Below are 13,798 nucleotides of genomic sequence, written 5' to 3'. Positions count from 1 at the left end.
CCATTGTTTCATGTTCTCTGTGTATATAAATCTCCCCACTGTATTTTCCACTGAATGCATCCGGTGAAGTGAGCTGTAGCTCACAAAAGCTTATGCTTAAGTAAATGTGTTAGTCTCTAAGGTGCCACAAGTACTCCTGTTCTTTTTGCAGATACAGACTAATACGGCTGCTACTCTTATACCTTACAAGACACCTTTTGCATAAAACATATTCCAGTTACATTATATTCACATTCATAATCATATTTTCATAAAGCATATGGAGTGCAACATCACAAGGTCATATACATACAGCAATGGCACTGTTCATATATTAGGTTTGTAGTAGTGATGTTACAGGCTGCTGGTTTCTGGTAACTGCCAAAACATTGGAAGGTTCTCAGTCCATAGTTCAAAATGATCCTTTTAGTTGTAAATCTACAGTCTGGAGAATGAGAATAGGAAAGAGGCAACATGGAGATGTTTCAAAGGTTTTTTATATCCTGTCCCATATGCTTGGAATTTTACTGTCCCAATCAAAGCTCATAGCCTCTGTTTGTGGAATATTACTGGCACAAAATGGAGTCTGGGCTCACAGGAGCATATCACATGCCCTTACATGGCTGGCTAGCTCATAGAGCATAGGCACTGACTCCATGGAGCAGGAGCACCCACGGAAAAAATGTAGGGGTGCTCAGCACCCACCGGGATAATCAGCTGTGGCAGCCACAAATCTCTCTTGTGCATGCAGGGTCCAGTCACCTGTTTGGTGGGCAGACAGATTAGCTGTTTCCAGCTAATCAGCTGTAGCCTGCAGCCACCTATCAGCTGTTTGTCAGGGAGCCAGATGAGCTCTTTTGCAGCATGTGGCTGAAGTTCCTAACCCAGCTCCCATGTCCCATTGCAGGGGAGTGGGAGTAGGGTGCCATTTAGAGAGGGCAGAGGGGGCCTCTCTCCTCCCTGAGTTTCCTACCACAGCAGAGTGCAAACAGAAAAATGAACTGCTGCTCTGTGCTGTCACCAGAGGAACCCAAAGCCCTTAGATGTGAGCTGAGCAAGAAATTTATTTGGCTGGTAGAGCTGTCCCTTAGGAGCTAGATCAGCCACTCCTCCCTCCTCCTTGGCTCCTGGCTGTGGGAAGTGTAAATTCCCCATTGTGCGGGTGGCTGCTGCTTTGTGGCTGGCAGCAGGAGAGTTTTCTGTAATGTGCTGTCTCTTCTCCGACCCCTTTGAACATAGAGGGAATGTTTAATAAGGTTCCCAAATGCCCCCTCAGGCTGAGAGCCTATGTACCCATTAGAAACCCCTCTTCCAGACCTTGCAGCCAGGAAGAGCGCTAACAGCCAAGGGACCAGAGGGGCACTGAAAGCACTGCATGTGGATAAATAGCTCGTTGTCACCTAGCTGATAGAATGAAACCAAGGAGAGAGCAGGTTCTGCCCAACATTGGCAGAGAGAAGAGATCTGATGTGTGCTGATCTCCTAAAGTGTCTCCCATAAAGCTGATAAGCTGTCAGTGTAATAAGAACATAAGAGCGACCATACTGGATCAGACCAAAGGTCCATCTAGCCCAGTATCCTGTCCACCGATAGTGGCCAATGTCAGGTGCCCCAGAGGGAATGAACAGAACAGGGAATCATCAAGTGACCCATCCCCTGTCACTCATTCCCAGCTTATGGCAAACAGAGGCTAGGGACACCATTCCTGCCCAGCCTGGTTAATAGCCATTGATGGACCTATCCTCCATGAACTTATCTAGTTCTTTTTTGAACCCTGTTAAATTCTTGGCCTTCACAACATCCTCTGGCAAAGAGTTCCACAGGTTTACTGTGTGTTGTGTGAAGGAATACTTCTTTCTGTTTTTTTTAAACCTGCTGCCTATTAATTTCATTTGGTGACCCCTAGTTCTTGTGTTATGAGAAGGACTAAATAACTCTTCCTTATTCACTTTCTCCACACCAGTCCTGATATTATAGGCCTCAGTCATTTCCCTCTTAGTCGTCTCTTTTCCAAGCTGAAAAGTCCCAGTCCTATTAATCTCTCCTCATATGGAAGCTTTTTCATAGCCCTCATCATTTTTGTTGCCCTTTTTTCAACCTTTTCCAATTTCAATATATCTTTTCTGAGATGGGGTGACCACATCTGCATGCAGTATCCAAGCTGTGGATGTATCATGAATTTATATAGAGGCAATATGATATTTTCTATCTTATTTTCTATCCCTTTCTTAATGAATCCAGCATTCTGTTTACTTTTTTTCACTGTTGCTGTATACTGAGTCGATGTTTTCAGAGAACTATCCATAAGAACATAAGAACATAAGCCTTATCCACAATGACTCCAAGATCTCTTTCTTGAGTGGCAACAGCTAATTTAGACTCCTTTATTTTATATGTATTGTTGGGATTATGTTTTCCAATGTCTATTACTTGCAGGGATTTCACTTTTGGTGCTGTACCTTTATCAACATTTAATTTCATCTGCCATTTTGTTGCTCAGTCACTCAGTTTTGAGAAATTCTTTTGTAGCTCTTTGCAGTAGACCTGGAACATAAGTATTTTGACTAGTTTTGTATCATCTGCAAATTTTGCCATCTCCCTCTTTATCCCTTTCCCCAGATAATTTATGAACATGTTGAATAGGACTGGTATCAGTATAAACCCCTGGGGGACACCACTATTTAGTTCTCTCCATTCTGAAAACTGACCATTTATATCTACCTTTGTTTCCTGTCTTTGAACCAGTTACCAATCCATGAGAGAACCTTCCTTCTTATCCCATGACATCTTACTTTGCTTAAGATCCTTTGGTGAGGGACCTTGTCAAAGGTTTTCTGAAAATCTAAGTACACTATATCCACTGGATCCCCATTGTCCACATGCTTGTTGACCTCCTCAAAGAAATCTAGTAGATTCGTAAGGCATGATTTCCCTTTACAAAAATCGTGTTGACTCTTTCCCAAAAAATTATGTTCAGCTATGTGTCTGACAATATTGCTCTTTATTATACTTTTAACCAGTTTCCCCAGTACTGAAGTCAGACTTACCAGCCTATAGTTGCCGGGATCACCTCTGGAGCCCTTTTTAAATTTGGTATCACATTAGCTATCCTCCAGTCATCTGGTACAGAAGCTAATTGAAAGGATAGGTTACAGACTACAGTTAGTAGTTCGGCAATTTCACATTTGAGTTCCTTCAGAACTCTTGGGTGAATGCCATCTGGTCCTGGTGACTTACTACTGTTGAGTTTATCAGTTTGTTCCAAAACCTCCACTAGTCACACCTCAATCTGGGACAGTTCCTGAGATTTGTCACCTAAAAAGAATTGCTCAGGTTTGGGAATCTCCCTCACATCCTCAGCTGCGAAGACTGATGCAAATAATTCATTAGTTTCTGCGCAATGGCTTTATCGTCCTTGAGTGCTCCTTTAACACTTTGATCATCTAGCGGCCCCACAGATTGTTTAGCAGGCTTTCTGCTTCTGATGTGCTTACAATTGTTTTTGCTATTACTTATTGAACCTTTGGGCTTGATGTTCTTCAAATTATTTTTTCGCTCTTCCTAATTATATTTTTACACTTCATATACCAGAGTTTATGCTCTTTTTTCTTTTCCTCAGTAGGATTTAACTTCCTCTTTTTAAAAGATGCCTTTTTGTCTCTCACTGATTCTTTTACTTTGTTGTTTAGCCACAGTGGCAATGTTTTGGTTCTCTTTCTATGTTTTTTAATTTGGGGTATTCATTTAAGTTGAACCTCTATTATGGTGTCTTTAAAAAGTTTCCATGCAACTTGCAGGGATTTCACTTTTGGTGCTGTACCTTTTAATTTCTATTCAACTAACTTCCTCATTTTTGTGTAGTTCCCCTTTCTGAAATTAAATGCTGTTATATTGGGCTGCTGTGGAGTTTTCCCCACCACAGGGATGTTAAATTTAAGTATATAATGGTCACTATTACAAAGATGTCCAGCTATATTCACCTCTTGGACCAAATCCTGTACTCCACTTAGGACTAAATCAAGAATTGCCTCTCCTCTGGTGGGTTCCAGGACTAGCTGCTCCAAGAAGTGGTCATTTAAGATGTCAGGAAACTTTATCTCTGCATCCCTTCCTGGGGTGACATGTACCCAGTCAGTATGGGGTAGTTGAAATCCCCCATTATTATTGAATGTTTTGTTTTAATAATCTCTCTAAACATTCTCTGAGCATTCACAGTCACTATCACCATCCTGGTCAGGTGGTCGGTAACATGTCCCTACTGCTATATTCTTATTATAAGAGCATGGAATTACTATCCATAGACATTCTGTGATACAGTTTGGTTCATTTACAATTTTTACTTTATTTGATGCTACTCTTTCTTTCATATATAGAAGTCTAAATAATAATATGGGTGAACTAGAGTGCCTCATATTAAATGAGGCTATTGATATAATAGATATCACAGAAACTTGGTGGAATGAGAATAATTAATGGGACATGGTAATACAAGAGTACAAAATCTATCTCAAGGACAGAACAGGTCGTGCTGGTGGGGGAGCATCTCAGCTGGGTTCATACCTAGGGAAGCTAGCCCTTCCATCGTGCCACCTTGGCTACGCTCTATTTTTAGCGCAGTAGCACTGTGCAAGCTCCCTCCTCAAACTGGGAATTCCTTCTTCAAACTGGGAATTACATGCTCCTTCCCCCATCCCCACTCCAAGTGCAGAGAAGCCCAATGTATCAGAGCTGTGACCTTTGTGACTTGAAGAAAATAATATTTCACATAACCTCAGATAAAATTTCCTCTTACTGAACTAAAAACCTTTTTTTAAAACTTCCACAGATGGTTAGTCCACTCTCCACCTTGCTCTCTAAACTGGTGGTGCAGCATACCTGGCATGACATAACTCTTGCTAATGCTGATATGATATTGCTACTTGCACTTGGACACCAGGGTGATAGGTGCCTTAAATAATAATTAATTCCATGGCCATCAGTCAAGGATCAGGGCCCCATTATTGGTCATTGTCAATTTACACAGTAAAAAGGCAGCTCCTGCCACAAGGAGCTTCAAATCTGCATTGTGACAAGATACCACAGACAGATGAGACATGTGGAGCAGGAGGAGGGAGAGAATGAGGTAACAGTGAAGCTAGCACATAACCACACAGAGAGCAAGCAGGGCCATCCTTAGGCATATGCAACATAGGCAGCTGTGTAGGGCACCTGAAAATTTGGGGCACCACTGGGTCTTAGTGTCCACACTTCTGGCTTTTCTATCCCTGTTCTGACCCTTCCGGCAGGCTCCCACAGCTGGCTGCTGCACCCTGGTGAGTCTTCCTTGGGAGGGGATCTAGTAGTGGTAGTAGTAGTAGTGAAAAAGCCTCCAGCCTGCCAGCCCTATTAACACAACATTGAAATAGTTAAAGAGCCATTCAAGGAGGAATGAAGCCATTTAACAGGCATTTGCCAACCCCCAGTTATAGACTGTCAGTTTCTGAATTTACTGACCAAAACAGTTGTGCATTGCTGAAATATTTACTTAGAACATGTCAGTCTACAGGGCCTTCTCTTAAAATTTGCTTTAAAAATATTTCATTAGTGAGTTAGTGAAGATTATAAAATCACATCTCTAAAAAATCATTGTATAGATTTTTAGATGCACAAACATCTTTAGCCTTAAATGCTTGGATCTTCAGATATATAGTTTTTTAAATAAATTTTTCAAAAGACCATCCTTGACTAAAATACACATTTTAATTACTATAAAAAAAAACTTGCTTCCAAAGTCTTCCCGTCCTTTCTGTCCATCCCTCCCTTCACACACACCCCCATTGAATTTCAGAGTAGCAGCCGTGTTAGTCTGTATTCGCAAAAAGAAAAGGAGTACTTGTGGCACCTTAGAGACTAACAAATTTATTAGAGCATAAGCTTTCGTGAGCTACAGCTCACTTCATCGGATGCATTTGGTGGAAAAAACTTTTTTCCACCAAATGCATCCGATGAAGTGAGCTGTAGCTCACGAAAGCTTATACCCCCATTGAAGAGAGCCCTGAACGGGACAACACCGCTTTCCTTCCAGATAGCTGGACAAAGAGTTTCCCTTTCTTTACTTCTGACTATTTGATGAACTAGTTTTAAGAAAACCCTCCAGCAAAAATCAGTACCTAGTAAGATATAAATTCCTTTGTTATGCCTAAAATCTTTGGAAACATACCTTTGAAAGTTGGTGAAATTTCATAAACACCTCTATTGTTATGGAAATCACACAAAGTAAATTAGTGTTCCCTTTTTCTAAAAGCAGTGAACATTGTAATGAACACACTAAACCTCTGTGACTCATTAATTTAAAATAATGTCTTTGTTTCAGTGAGTTAAATATGTAGTAATCTGGAATGATTACTTTATGAAGGTTTAAGAGTACATTTAAAATATAAAATCATCTTAGAAATACTGATTAAGAAAATGTAAAACAGAGAAGAGCTGCATCATATATTCTATAATATTTAATGTTGTATTCAGCAGGACAGGTGACTCACCCTTGCTACAAAGTTTTTGCAAATAAACCTCTGACAAACTTCAGGGCATATCAAAAAACCTGTGACTGACATATTTTATTCCCAAATTTAGTGCTTTTAATTAGGTACCGTCTGCATTCCATTCTGCGTGAGGGAGAGGGTACGGGGGTCTCTGCGGGGAACTGTGACTCTCTGCCACCATGAGGTGGGTTGGGTATCTCGGTATCCTTTGCTGTCTTGCCCCCCAGCCGGGGTGCAAGCTTGGGCTGCCGTCGGGCATAGGGGCATCAGTTTAATAATACTGCATAGGGCCCGATAAATCCTAAGGACAGTCTGGGAGCAAGGTAATGGAGATTCCAGTGGAAGGTCAGATGACAGGGCACATTGATTTGAGCCCTCACTGCTGGTGTCCTTTTGCTCATGGCGAATCTTCAATATGGGACAACTTATTACATTACATTGGAACAATTTCTCATCCTCTCCAGTGATCACTGACTATGTGCTTGGGTGGAATTTTCAGGTATCACTTTATGGGGCATTGAGGCTCTTAAGAAAGACCTGAAGACAAAGCCACAGCACAAGACTGAATTCCATATTGTTGCATCTGATTCCATTGAAGATAAGGCCTCTGCCCTCAGTCTGTCTGGATCCCTGAAGGCCAGTCTCCTGGGGGGGATGGTGGAAGTAGGTAGATCTGCAGCATTTCTAAATGATACAAAGAAATCAAAATATCATACTCGAGTTACTCTCCACTACTCAGTGACAAACAAGTTTGAGCAGCTTTCTATGAGCCATTTGGGGACCGAGAACATCTCTTATCCTGCTGTGTTTGACCAAGGCATGGCCACCCATGTGATCACAGCTGTGCTGTTCGGGGCTCAGGCTTTCTTTGTGTTTGATCGGGAAGTTTCTTCATCAGAGAGTGTGCAAGAGATAGAGGGAAACATGAAACTGATGGTAGAAAAAATCCCAAAGTTTTCAGGAGGAGGAGAGGTGTCTGCAGAAAAGAAGAACAAGGAAGTAGAAAAAACTGAAAATTTTAGTTGCAAATTTTATGGTGATTTTGCTCTGGAAAACAATCTGGTTACTTACCAAGATGCCCTGGAAGTTTACTCCACTCTCCCTAAGCGGCTTGGAATTGATGGTGAAAATGCTGTGCCGGTGAGAGTCTGACTGTACCCACTGAGCAAGCTGGATTCCAGAGCTGATCAGCTAGTGTGTGAGATCAGCTCAGTGCTGATTTATGATGCTCAAAGTGCCCTGGAGTACCTGACAGATTGTGATGTCCGGTGCAACGACATGGTGAAGGACAGAACAGCTACAATCTTCCCCGAGATCCAAAGGAAAATCCAGCAATTCAGAGATCTGTGTAAACAGCACAGACAGACCTTCCAAAAAGAACTAGCTAGAACCCTGCCCTCTATCCGTGGTAGTGGAGCAGAGGAGGGGGCCCTGATGGAGATTTTAACCAACCAGGAGCTATCGCCATTTGGTACCCAGTGACTCAATGAATTTCTGGATCAGAAACAGGAAGAAATGAATTTTGTCAATTCCTACCTGGCTGAGCTAAAGGAGGTGAACGTCATATCCTCCAGGAGTGAGCTACAATGCATAGTTCTCACCCCAGGCATGACTTTGTTGTGTCTCTGACACTCACTTCATTGCACAATGAGGAATCCTATTTATCAGAACTGAACATATGGCTGAAGAAACAATTTATGAAGAAAACTTATAATCCAGCCATAGCCAGTTTTGCGTGTGAGACACCAAAATCCAAACAGTAGTTTGAAGATGAAGAGATAAGAAGAAAAACACGACAAGCTGTAAAGTCCTTCTCCGACTTTTTCATATCAATAAATGTAAAGGGAAGACCAAGTTCACTGTGGCCTCTGTTTCAGACAGGGACAATCCAGGAGCTTCCATTTATCTGTATGAGGATAGAGAGCTGGTCAGCACCATTTTTCAGCCTCCACAAAAGCCTCTTCCTCTTGTGACAGACAGAATCAGATATGACTCTGTACAGCTCACGTTTAACCCATTAGCCTCTGGAACATCTGTGACCTCCAGCAACTGTGTCGAGAACAGAATTGTAGGGCAGGTGAACTGGACGGCTGTGACCGTAAATAACAAAAAAGAGACATTCACAGTAACAGGGCTACATCTAAACACCGAGTACCAGTTCCGATACGCTGCAGTGAGCAAACCAGGCCTCAGCAAGAGCAGTGATGTGAGTGATCCTGTGAAGACTCTTCCAACCAGCCCTCCTTTGAAGCCTGTACAAGATACTGTAGGTCCATCAGCCATACATCTCACCTGGCAGAGTCCAAGTATAAAGGAATATAAGGTGGAATATAAAGAGGAAGCTGGAGATGAAAGTCAAGAGGGATAAAACAAATGGCTGGAAAAAAGACAGGAGAAAGAATTGAATTTTGTATCATTGATGGACTGACACCTGAGATGCGCTACAGATTCCGAGTGTCAGCTGTGTGTGCGGACAGGGCTGTGAGTGACCCAAGTGAGGAGAGTTATATCTCAACACTAATTTCAGAGTAGCAGCCGTGTTAGTCTGTATTCGCAAAAAGAAAAGGAGTACTTGTGGCACCTTAGAGACTAACAAATTTATTAGAGCATAAGCTTTCGTGAGCTACAGCTCACTTCATCGGATGCATTTGGTGGAAAAAACAGAGGAGAGATTTAAATACACACACACAGAGAACATGAAACAATGGGTTTATCATACACACTGTAAGGAGAGTGATCACTTAAGATAAGCCATCACCAACAGCAGGGGGGGGAAGGAGGAAAACCTTTCATGGTGACAAGCAGGTAGGCTAATTCCAGCAGTTAACAAGAATATCAGAGGAACAGTGGGGGGTGGGGTGGAAGGGAGAAATACCATGGGGAAATAGTTTTACTTTGTGTAATGACTCATCCATTCCCAGTCTCTATTCAAGCCTAAGTTAATTGTATCCAGTTTGCAAATTAATTCCAATTCAGCAGTCTCTCGTTGGAGTCTGTTTTTGAAGCTTTTTGTTGAAGGATAGCCACTCTTAGGTCTGTAATCGAGTGACCGGAGAGATTGAAGTGTTCTCCAACTGGTTTTTGAATGTTATAATTCTTGACGTCTGATTTGTGTCCGTTCATTCTTTTACGTAGAGACTGTCCAGTTTGGCCAATGTACATGGCAGAGGGGCATTGCTGGCACATGATGGCATATATCACATTGGTAGATGCGCAGGTGAACGAGCCTCTGATAGTGTGGCTGATGTGATTAGGCCCTATGATGGTATCCCCTGAATAGATATGTGGACAGAGTTGGCAACGGGCTTTGTTGCAAGGATAGGTTCCTGGGTTAGTGGTTCTGTTGTGTGGTGTGTGGTTGCTGGTGAGTATTTGCTTCAGATTGGGGGGCTGTCTGTAAGCAAGGACTGGTCTGTCTCCCAAGATCTGAGAGAGCGATGGCTCGTCCTTCAGGATAGGTTGTAGATCCTTGATGATGCGTTGGAGAGGTTTTAGTGTTCAGCCCCCAACTAAAACCTCTCCAACGCATCATCAAGGATCTACAACCTATCCTGAAGGACGCATCCGATGAAGTGAGCTGTAGCTCACGAAAGCTTATGCTCAAATAAATTTGTTAGTCTCTAAGGTGCCACAAGTACTTCTTTTCTTTTTGTCAGGGGACAAATTGGCTACAGAGATTATTGGAAGTTTTTAAGAACAGGTTAGACAAACACCTGTCAGGGATGGTCTGGATAATACTTAGTCCTGCCATGAGTGCAGGGGACTGGACTAGGAGTCTTGAGGTTCCTTCCAATCCCACACTTCTACATCCAGTCCTACCATATCTGTCAGAAGTAGGATGTAGAAGGCCTTGAGTCCCAGGAGGCTATAAGGGTGGCAGCCACTATGTAAAGCTGACTCTTTCCCCTTCTCTCTTTCAGTCAGCCAGCATTTGCATTCACTTCTTCAGTCAGCCAACATTGTGGTAGCCCTCTTTCCCCAAAAAAGGGAATACTGAACAGAATAGCCCATTCGCTTGTTATTTTATCCACCATTTAGGCCTCTTTTCCAATATGAGCAATTTTGGTTCATTGATTTACAGTTCCACATTTCTCTTGCTTATGGGGCATGAGCTTAACACAGTCCTTGATTTAGATCAGGAGACCTTTTTGGTTGGACAAATTCACTGTTCCTGTCTTGTATGTTTTTGTTGCATTTTTGCAATCAACATTTGTTATTAGAGGATATTGTAACATTTTCTGAACTTCCATTCACTTGTCACAGTTAAGCTTACAATTACGGTAAGTTTGTAAGCCCAGTCATTACCATAGATCATAAAGCAAATCTGTGGTTGAGCAGGGATTTAAACCTCTGTCTCAGACCACCCAGATCAATGCTCCAATTGCTAGACCATCCTTCCTCTCAGTTGCTTGCTGTACTTTTTTTAAATACTAGCACAGCATTTGCCATCTTTCTGTCCCCTGGACCTTCCCCAATGTTCCAATATTTGGTAAAAGTCACTATTAATAGTTCAGAAAGCTCCTTCAGCAGTTTTTTTCTACTTTCACTTACCCTTTTAATAAGGATGATTTTCAAAGTTAAGAGGCTACCTCCCATGATTGTGGATGTGTGTTTATTTGGGAATGTACAAATCATTCTTAAACAATTCCCAATTATCATTCACATTTTTGTGTTATACATTTTCTTCTTACTCAATTTTAATTTTGATTGTTTTAAGCTTTGGATAAATGGCCTCTTGAAAGCACCAAGTATATAGGACTGGTTAGGACTATATTCTGTTTGCCACATTAAAGATTTGAAGCTGTAGACACATTTATATTGTTGACACCTTAATCTCGTCTTGAGCAGTATATTTTGCCTCCTAGGTGTCTCCTGAGTGAGATGGTAGATGCTGAATTTGAAGTAACGTATGCTGCATTCAGAAAGTTTCTAGTGTAGTTAATTATATAAATTTATTATTAATTTATTGTATGATGTTATGATTAATTAAGATGTTAGGTAATATATAGTCGTATGCTAAATAGTGTGAAGTAGGATTATAGATGTATAAATTTGATCAGTATTTAGAAGGAATAATTATGTATTAGGTATCTAAATGTAGTCCCTCCCCGTACCCATTACTAGAGGGGCCTTTGAACTTTACTGGGAGTGTTCCAGTTGGGAAGATCCTGTGTGCTGGAACCCAGCCTTAGATACTACAATGCCCACGATGCCTTGGGGAAAGAGCGAGAGACTCTCTCTGCCAGGCGGTGCAGGGAGAGCAGACAGTGAGCTCCATTTTGGGAAGAGAAGCGACAGGTAGCTTTGGTGGAGCTCTGTCCATGTCAGGAGCTGCTGGTGGGAGCCTGCGGGGGCTTTGATTGAGCAGGGAGCGTCAGAGGCTGTTGGTGGCGTCACTGGAGCTAAGGCAGAGAGTGTTGCTGTGCCTGGAGCTGACTGAGGTGGGCCTGCAGTGAAGGAACTGTGAGTAATGTTCACCCTTGCAAGGGAAGGGGCACAGCAGAGAGTCGGAGTCTGAGCAGAGGCAGACTCATCTTCCCATCGACGCAGGACCCAGAGCCACAGACATTTGGTGGGGCCAGCTAAAGTCATCAGAGGGGTTGTGCAGCTGGTTGCCTTGGCGGGATGGATCCACAGAACCTGCACAGTGCTGTCTCCAGCTTCCGCTCTCCAAGCGCGCCCACGCAAGCAAGGGTCTAGGACTCTGCGATCCAGAGGAGTGTATACTGCGGCGTGGGTAAATGGTGGCAGTGTAAATGCCAGTTAGATACATTTCATTTATTACTGCATGCTGTATTTGTTAATGGATTTTATTCAACTCCCCCCTGTGGAAAGTCGATGAGAGAGCATCTCATATCGATGCCATGCAGTGACGACACCACGGTAAGTCAACCCAAACTATGTCAATTCCAGCTATGATATTCATGTAGCTGGAGTAGCATAACTTAGGTTGACTAACCCCAGTAATGAAGACAACCCCTAAAATATAAAATATCATATTGCCTCTATATAATTCCCTGGTACACACATAGCTTGAATACTGCATGCAGATCTGGTCACCCTATCTCGAAAAAGATACATTAGAATTGGAAAAGATCCAGAGAAGGGCAACAAAAATGACTAGGGGTATGGAACAGCTTTATATGAGGGGAGATTAAAAAGATGGGGACTTTTCAGCTTGGAAAAGAGACGACTAAGGGGGGATCTGATAGAGATCTATAAAATTTTGACTGGGGTGGAGAAAGTGAATAAGGAAATATTATTTACTCCTACATATAACACAAGAACTACAGGGTCACCCAATGAAATTAATAGGCAGCAGGTTTAAAACAAACCAAAGGAAGTATTTCTTCACACAACGCACAGTCAACCTGTGAACTCTTTGCCAGGGGATGTTGTGCCAGCCAAAAGTATAAAAAGTTAAAAAAAAACCCCCAAGGTAGGTTCATGGAGGATAGGTCCAGCAATGGCAATTAGCTAAGATGGGTAGGGATGCAACACCATGTTCTGAGTGTCCCTAGCCTCTGTTTGCCAGAAGCTGGGAATGGACAACAGGGGAGATGGATCACTTGTTGATTACTGTTGTCAGATATCACCGGTGTGGTGCTCTGCTCTGTTCAATGATGATAACAGTGGGCTGCATGCGTGTGTTCCCTCTGTGTGCTGCCCTGGCTCTGCGCAGATAGCTGGCACAGCAGACCCCAAGAGAACCCCCGATGACCACAGATTCTGATAAGGTACGAAGGCACCCGGCCAGGTTTATTGTCAAACGAAGCACAATAGTAGTTTCCTATAAACCCTACAGGACATACTACGAATATGTGCCCCCAACAATGGACCAGCTCAGTCAGTGGCGGGATTCTCCACTGCCCCCTAGGCCAGGCAAAGACGTCCACTCAGGGATGCATTCTTATACACAGGTACAAACAAGTTACACATCACTGCTGATGTATTGAGGTACAACCCCTCTATGGGTTAGGGTGTCGCCTCTCACCTTGTACATGTTGGTTCGAACAAAACAACTCTATCCATCATAGTACCCTTTTGACCCTGTCTTTTGGATGGGTCCACCTGTTCCTTGTTATCTCTGTGGAATGTGTTAGTATTGGAATGTTCTGGTACCATCCTGGCACATGTTTATCTTACTAGTGCTTAGTATTTTTGCAACATGAGCCTTCTTCTTGCCAGCTTCTATGAGCAGGGCCTGCCTCTGGCTCACAGCTTAACTTTGCTTTATGTTAGCAAAGTCTTAACAATTACTTTAGTTCAGGCCTTAAGCCTCATAGCGGGCTTCTGAT

The 13,798-nt window shown here is 42.6% G+C and overlaps 1 protein-coding gene and 1 pseudogene across 1 annotated transcript in view; both read left to right on the top strand.

Moving 5' to 3' along the window:
• Positions 1-13,798, top strand: part of LOC119850710 — an 829,101-nt gene that overhangs the window by 583,012 nt on the left and 232,291 nt on the right. The gene's annotated exons all lie outside the window — the stretch shown is intronic.
• LOC119850711 lies at positions 6,975-9,017 on the top strand (annotated as a pseudogene).

This window comes from Dermochelys coriacea, chromosome 2, assembly GCF_009764565.3.
Source record: "Dermochelys coriacea isolate rDerCor1 chromosome 2, rDerCor1.pri.v4, whole genome shotgun sequence".
Lineage (NCBI taxonomy): Eukaryota > Metazoa > Chordata > Testudines > Dermochelyidae > Dermochelys > Dermochelys coriacea.
This window is presented reverse-complemented; position numbering and strand designations above follow the sequence as displayed.